Source organism: Salvelinus namaycush, chromosome 3 (genome assembly GCF_016432855.1).
Source record: "Salvelinus namaycush isolate Seneca chromosome 3, SaNama_1.0, whole genome shotgun sequence".
Classification (NCBI taxonomy): Eukaryota; Metazoa; Chordata; class Actinopteri; order Salmoniformes; family Salmonidae; genus Salvelinus; species Salvelinus namaycush.
The window spans coordinates 45,099,505-45,107,453 of NC_052309.1; positions in this window are offsets into that span (position 1 = coordinate 45,099,505).

The window sequence follows — 7,949 nt, forward strand, 5'->3', positions numbered from 1 at the left end:
GCCGTCATACCGCTCAGGAAGGAGACGCGTTCTGTCTCCTAGAGATGAACGTACTTTGGTGCGAAAAGTGCAAATCAATCCCAGAACAACAACAAAGGTACAGGTACAAAAGTATCTATATCCACAGTAAAACAAGTCCTATATCGACATCACCTGAAAGGCCGCTCAGCAAGGAAGAAGTCACTGCTCCAAAACCGCCATTAAAAAAAGCCAGACTACGGTTTACAACTGCACATGGGGACAAAGATTTGTACTTTTTGGAGAAATGTCCTCTGGTCTGATGAACTGTTTGGCCATAATGACCATCGTTATGTTTGGAGGAAAAAGGGGGAGGCTTGCAAGCCGAAGAACACCATCCCAACCGTGAAGCACGGGGGTGGCAGCATCATGTTGTGGGGGTGCTTTGCTGAAGGAGGGACTGGTGCACTTCACAAAATAGATGGCATCATGAGGCAGGAAAATTATGTGGATATATTGAAGCAACATCTCAAGACATCAGTCAGGAAGTTAAAGCTTGGTCACAAATGGGTCTTCCAAATGGACAATGACCCCAAGCATACTTCCAAAGTTGTGGCAAAATGGCTTATTAAGGACAACAAATTCAAGGTGTTGGAGTGGCCATCACAAAGCCCTGACCTCAATCCCATAGAACATTTGTGGGCAGAACTGAAAAAGCGTGTGCGAGCAAGGAGGCTTACAAACCTGATTCAGTTACACCAGCTCTGTCAGGAGGAATGGGACAAAATTCACCCAACTTATTGTGGGAAGCTTGAGGAAGGCTACCCGAAACGTTTGACCCATGTGAAACAATTTAAAGGCAATGCTACCAAATACTAATTGAGTGTATGTAAACTTCTGACCCACTGGGAATGTGATGAAAGAAATAAAAGCTGAAATAAATCATTTTCCCTACTATTATTCTGACATTCTTAAAATAAAGTGGTGATCCTAACTGACCTACGACAGGGAATTTTTACAAGGATTAAATGTCAGGAATTATGAAAAACTAAGTTTAAATGTATTTGGCTAAGGCATATGTAAACTTCCGACTTCAAATGTACAGTACATATTACCTCGACTAACCTGTGCCCCCGCACATTGACTCTGTACCGGTACCCCCTGTATATAGCCTCGCAACTGTTCTTTTATTGTTGCTCTTTAATTATTTGTTAATTTCTTGTTTTCTTTCTTTCTTTTTTACTTCAGTTTATTTTAGTAAATATTTTAACACTTATTTTTCTTAAAACTGCATTGTTGCTGAAGGGCTTGTAAGTAAGCATTTCACTTGTTGTATTACAACACCTGTTGTATTTGGCGCATGTGACAAATTTGATTTGATTTTATGCATCTACGTTTTGACTGTGACCTCTCCAGTTTGCTGTTAATAAAGAATGATTCATTTAAGATTGACTTCAGGTGTCACTGGTGGTCATTTCCATGACAAGTTGGTGTGACAATTTGATACATCATTCGCAAACAATTGAGGGACACCATCTATAGGGGACAGAGACAGAGCCAGCCCAGTTATAGTGAAAGTTGATCCCAGAAAGAGACTCGAGAGCTACCTTAAAAAAGGAAGCTCCCTCCAAAGTTGTTCTCCCCTTCTGAATTGGCTGATGTATTTGATAATTTCGGCACATTACATATGAATCTTAACATAAGACATTTAATAAGTGTGAAGCATAAAGTGAATCCAACAAATTGGTAATACATATACAGAATAACATTGATAGGGTAGGCTAAAATGAAAACAATGCCTTCCAATATGGAGAAAGTTGTTTGTTTTGTTTTTAAACTTTACAATAGTGGTAAAAGCAGAACATTGAGAGTGATCCGTGTATTAACAGTAGTGATTGGGAGGGTCTTGATAGTCGTAGTTTAAGGAAACATATGGAGATTAGTGAAAGTAACAAAGTGAATGGTAATATTAGTGGCTTTCAGATAGCACTCTAATAATGCAATGTCTTAGTAATTTAAAGAAGTAAATGTTTCAATACAAGGTCACATGAAAAACAGAGGGATTGAGCCTTGGGACCGATTAAATTAGAGGCCACCATCTGTGTTTGCATCATAGTGGGACATTTCCGACAAAGGTATGAATAATTGAATGAGACGTTTTTGAGAATCTCCAATAATTATTAATCAATTTTATAGTTTGTGTTGCATCAGTGATTTTAGTAAGAAGGTAATGTCATCTAAAACAAAATTTCCAATACGTGGAACTGTGTCCAGAATTGAAGTAGATCCAAGTAAATGTGTTTAGTACCGAATATTGAGCTGATAAGCCAGCCCCAACTTTTTGAAGGTCCTACAGATTTGTTAAACAACAGTTTTCATATTTTGACTAGTTGATGTCACAATCAGTACATATCATAAGTCAATGCAACAGGTAAAAATGATAGATTACAAGAAAGGGACTCTGGGATTGTTTGCTTTAGAATGTGCCTATTCAGCTTAACGGGACACTATCGTCTGATGTGTCTGAAGATTATTCTGTATATGCATGGTTTAATCAAGACTTCCTGCTCAAGATGCAGTAAACTCGATTAGGATTGAATTTTTAGGACTGATAATATATTTTCTTTCTTTCAGGATTTATGGAATGTCCACGACCAAGTTTTCTGATAAGTTTACCAATGATTCTGTATCTCTCCCTTTGAAAGGCTTCCTGAGGCAGGTGCATTAGGGGAGCAGTTACTGAGACTGTGTATTATACAGTATAAAGTATCCGGATCTGACTCTTAAGGGAACTCCCAAACTAAGTAAGGACTGGCCATTTTGTTTGTTTTTACCCCATGTTTTACCATACACGCCAGCACCCACACATAACCCACCTGCTATGAATATTTGTTAGTGGTGTTAACCTCTCTTGGGTATGTGAGACGTTAGCGTCCCACCTCTTCAACAGCCAGTGAAACTGCTGGGCGCCAAATTCAAATACAAAAATACTCATTATAAAAATTCTGGGAAAAAAACATATTTTACATAGATTTAAAGATGAACTTCTTGTGGATCCAACCACGGTGTCGGATTTTTAAAATGCTTTACGGCGAAAGCATACCTTACAATTATTTGAGAACATAGCCCAGCAGATAAATCATTACAAACAGTAACCAGCCAAGTAGAACAGTTACACAAGTCAGAAATAGAGAAAAAATTAATCCCTTACCTTTGATGATCTTCATATGGTTGCACTCAGCAGATATTCATTTACTCAATAAATGTTCCTTTTGTTCGATAAAGTCTCTTTATATCCAAAAACCTCCGTTTTGTTCGAGGGTTTTCTTCAGTAATCCACAGGCTCAAACACAGTCAAAACAAGCAGACAAAAAAATCCAAATTGTATCCATAAAGTGCATAGAAACATGTCAAACAATGTTCATATTCAATCCTCAGGTTGATTTTAGCCTAAATAATCGATAATATTTCAACCGGACAATAACGTCGTCAATATAAAAGGTAAACAAGAAAGGCACTCTCTCGGTCGCGCGCATGAAAAAGCTCTGTGACACTTTAGGGTCCACTCTTGATAAGAAATGTACTGAAAATCCAATGTAAACCTGGTACACAAAATGTTAAATGTTTGGAATGTTTGAAATGTCTTTAAATAATGAGTCTGAGGTACAGGGAAATAAAAACTCACTTAATGGGGTGGAAAAATCTCTGACCTCTGTTCTGACTTTCTGGTGAGGCCTGATCACCCACACTAGAAAGGCTAGAGACATTGGGTGACATTTACATGTAATATGTAAACACTGATAATTAGGAAGTAGTTTATAATTTATCAACTGTACTGTGTGTGATTCGGAGCACGAGAGAGAGAAAGAGAGCTGCCCCTGAATGAGGGAACCCGGTCTCTAGTCTATTTTACTATTACCTTATGGGATGCAACTATTTTAAGATGGAGTTATAAAGGGTTGTAATTCTGTCTGTAGTCCATTTTACTGTTGTTGTTTTGTTTTTGTCTTGCTTCAATACAAATCTCACCAGATTGGGTCTGCAGGATGGTCGGGATTTCTCCCTAATGATTAGCCCTCTAACGCCCTGACCCTGTAAGTCTGGGGTGAGATCGCCAATATGATAGGGGAGTATAAGCCAATTTGCAAAAATGGTTTCAACTGTGTTAAGAATATTGGTAGTAGTACTAATTTGTCATACAGTGAGGAGCTGGATTCCCTGAATCAGAAATGCCCTAGACTAAACTGTTGTTCTGGTCTGTCCTCTCTCGATGTTATGGCGAAGGTGACCACAGATGGTATCTAGATGCATGGAAGATAATTAGACCGAGAAGTGTGTGCCTTGACACAATGATGAAAATAATCATGGCCTCTAAACCTTCAAGCTGCATACTGGACCCTATTCCAACTAAACTACTGAAAGAGCTGCTTCCTGTGCTTGGCCCTCCTATGTTGAAAATAATAAACGGCTCTCTATCCACCGAATGTGTACCAAACTCACTAAAAGTGGCAGTAATAAAGCCTCTCTTGAAAAAGCCAAACCTTGACCCAGAAAATATAAAAAACTATCGGCCTATATCGAATCTTCCATTCCTCTCAAAGATTTTAGAAAAAGCTGTTGCGCAGCAACTCACTGCCTTCCTGAAGACATACAATGTATACGAAACGCTTCAGTCTGGTTTTAGACCCCACAATAGCACTGACACTGCACTTGTGAAGGTGGTAAATTACCTTTTAATGGCGTCAGACCGAGGCTCTGCATCTGTCCTCGTGCTCCTAGACCTTAGTGCTGCCTTTGATACCATCGATCACCACATTCCTTTGGAGAGATTGGAATCCCAAATTGGTCTACACGGACAAGTTCTGGCCTGGTTTAGATCTTATCTGTCGGAAAGATATCAGTTTGTCTCTGTGAATGGTTTGTCCTCTGACAAATCAACTTTACATTTCGGTGTTCCTCAAGGTTCCGTTTTAGGACCACTACTGTTTTCACTATATATTTTAACTGTTGGGGATGTCATTCGAAAAAATAATGTTAACTTTCACTGCTATACGGATGACACACACCTGTACATTTCGATGAAACATGGTGAAGCCCCAAAATTGCCCTCGCTAGAAGCCTGTGTTTCAGACATAAGGAAGTGGATGGCTGCAAACGTTCTACTTTTAAACTAGGACAAAACAGAGATGCTTGTTCTAGGTCCCAAGAAACAAAGAGATCTTCTGTTGAATCTGACAATTAATCTTGATGGTTGTAAAGTCGTCTCAAATAAAACTGTGAAGGACCTCGGCATTACTCTGGACCCTGATCTCTCTTTTGACGAACATATCAAGACTGTTTCAATGACAGCTTTTTTCCATCTACGTAACATTGCAAAAATCAGAAACTTTTTGTCCAAAAATGATGCAGAAAAATTAATCCATGATTTTGTTACTTCTAGGTTAGACTACTGCAATGCTCTACTTTCCGGCTACCCGGATAAAGCACTAAATAAACTTCAGTTAGTGCTAAATACGGCTGCTAGAATCCTGACTAGAACCAAAAAATTTGATCATATTACTCCAGTGCTAGCCTCCCTACACTGGCTTCCTGTTAAGGCAAGGGCTGATTTCAAGGTTTTACTGCTAACCTACAAAGCATTACATGGGCTTGCTCCTACCTATCTTTCCGATTTGGTCCTGCCGTACATACCTACACGTACGCTACGGTCACAAGACGCAGGCCTCCTAATTGTCCCTAGAATTTCTAAGCAAACAGCTGGAGGCAGGGCTTTCTCCTATAGATCTCCATTTTTATGGAATGGTCTGCCTACCCATGTGAGAGACGCAGACTCGGTCTCAACTTTTAAGTCTTTACTGAAGACTCATCTCTTCAGTGGGTCATATGATTGAGTGTAGTCTGGCCCAGGAGTGTGAAGGTGAACGGAAAGGCTCTGGAGCAACGAAACGCCCTTGCTGTCTCTGCCTGGCCGGTTCCCCTCTCTCCACTGGGATTCTCTGCCTCTAACCCTATTACAGGGGCTGAGTCACTGGCTTACTGGTGGTCTTTCATGCCGTCCCTAGGAGGGGTGCGTCACTGACGTGATCTTCCTGTCTGGGTTGGCGCCCCCCCTTGGGTTGTGCCGTGGCGGAGATCTTTGTGGGCTATACTCGGCCTTGTCTCAGGATGGTAAGTTGGTGGTTGAAGATATCCCTCTAGTGGTGTGGGGGCTGTGCTTTGGCAAAGTGGGTGGGGTTATATCCTTCCTGTTTGGCCCTGTCCGGGGGTATCATCGGATGGGGCCACAGTGTCTCCTGACCCCTTCTGTCTCAGCCTCCAGTATTTATGCTGCAGTAGTTTATGTGTCGGGGGGCTAGGGTCAGTTTGTTATATCTGGAGTACTTCTCCTGTCTTATCCGGTGGCCTGTGTGAATTTAAGTATGCGCTCTCTAATTATCCCTTTCTCCCTCTCGGAGGACCTGAACCCTAGGACCATGCCTCAGGACTACCTGGCATGATGACTCCTTGCTGTCCCCAGTCCACCTGGCCGTGCTGCTGCTCCAGTTTCAATTGTTCTGCCTGCGGCTATGGAACCCTGACCTGTTCACCGGACGTGCTACCTGTCCCAGACCTGCTGTTTTCAACTCTCTAGGGACAGCAGGAGTGGTAGAGATACTCTAAATGATAGGCTATGAAAAGCCAACTGACATTTACTCCTGAGGTGCTGACTTGCTGCACCCTCGACAACTACTTTGATTATTATTATTTGACCATGCTGGTCATTTATGAACATTTGAACATCTTGGCCATGTTCTGTTATAATCTCCACCCGGCACAGCCAGAAGAGGACTGGCCACCCCTCATAGCCTGGTTCCTCTCTAGGTTTCTTCCACCGTGCTTCTACACCTGCATTGCTTGCTGTTTGGGGTTTAAGGCTGGGTTTCTGTACAGCACTTTGAGATATCAGCTGATGTAAGAAGGGCTATATAAATACATTTGATTTGATTTGTGCCTCAACCCCTCTAACCAGCTGAAGTAATGGCGACAATGGCATTCACTATGGCCCTGTCCTTCACCACTTCTACCGTGAGACCGGAGTCCGAGCCAGCAACCTGTACACAGCCTCCAGTCGAAGCTATCAACTGCCTTTTCTCTCCAGGTTCTTTGGTGTGTTTTTACCTGGGTATGGAGCTGCATGTGCCCTAGACCAAATTCGGGAGATCTCTAGACACAGAGAAATATGGCAATGATAAAATAATTACGTACATTGGCTCTGCAGGTCAAGGGGGCACTCGTGCAATCATTGGCAATGAATGTTGTACTTTTGTCCCACTCTTCTAATATGACTGATCTCACCAAATACATTGCCACTGTCGCTTAGAATAATTCCCAACAACCAGAGTGGATACTTGCAACTTGGATGCAATCCCTTTTTGGAAATTGGGGTTAACAAATTTGCAAATGGGCTGCAGGATGTTTTTTTTTGCTAAGTTTGCCTAATTAACATGCTGTGTATATGTGTGTTTATTTTTGATGAATTCACTCCCGTTAATAGAAGTATAACCTTTATTATGATGATAGTATTACCATACTACTTAAGATTGTATAACGCAGAACGAAGGGTTTGAAATGCTGAAGAATCTGGAAGTGTTGATTTCCCTTAACTTTAATAGAAGTATAGAACCTTTTGATAGAAGCTATAATCCAATGCTTACCTTGAAATTTAACGATTGGGGGAGGGAACATGAAGAAACATTTTATGTTTGTGCTTTTCTAATAACCAATTCGACTAGGTTCATGCAAGTGACTGACTGTGCCTGGGGGGAACCCTCACTATCGGTATCTGCAATTTGGCAGTACTCCCAGAACATTGTTTTGAGAACCGAAAGGGATGTCTCAGCTTGGAGAGAAGCCTCGTGAGCTACTGGTCAGTCACATACATGAACCAAGCATTAATGATGAATTAATTATGAATAAGCTAAATCATGCAAATATAACTTGTCTGTGTAAGC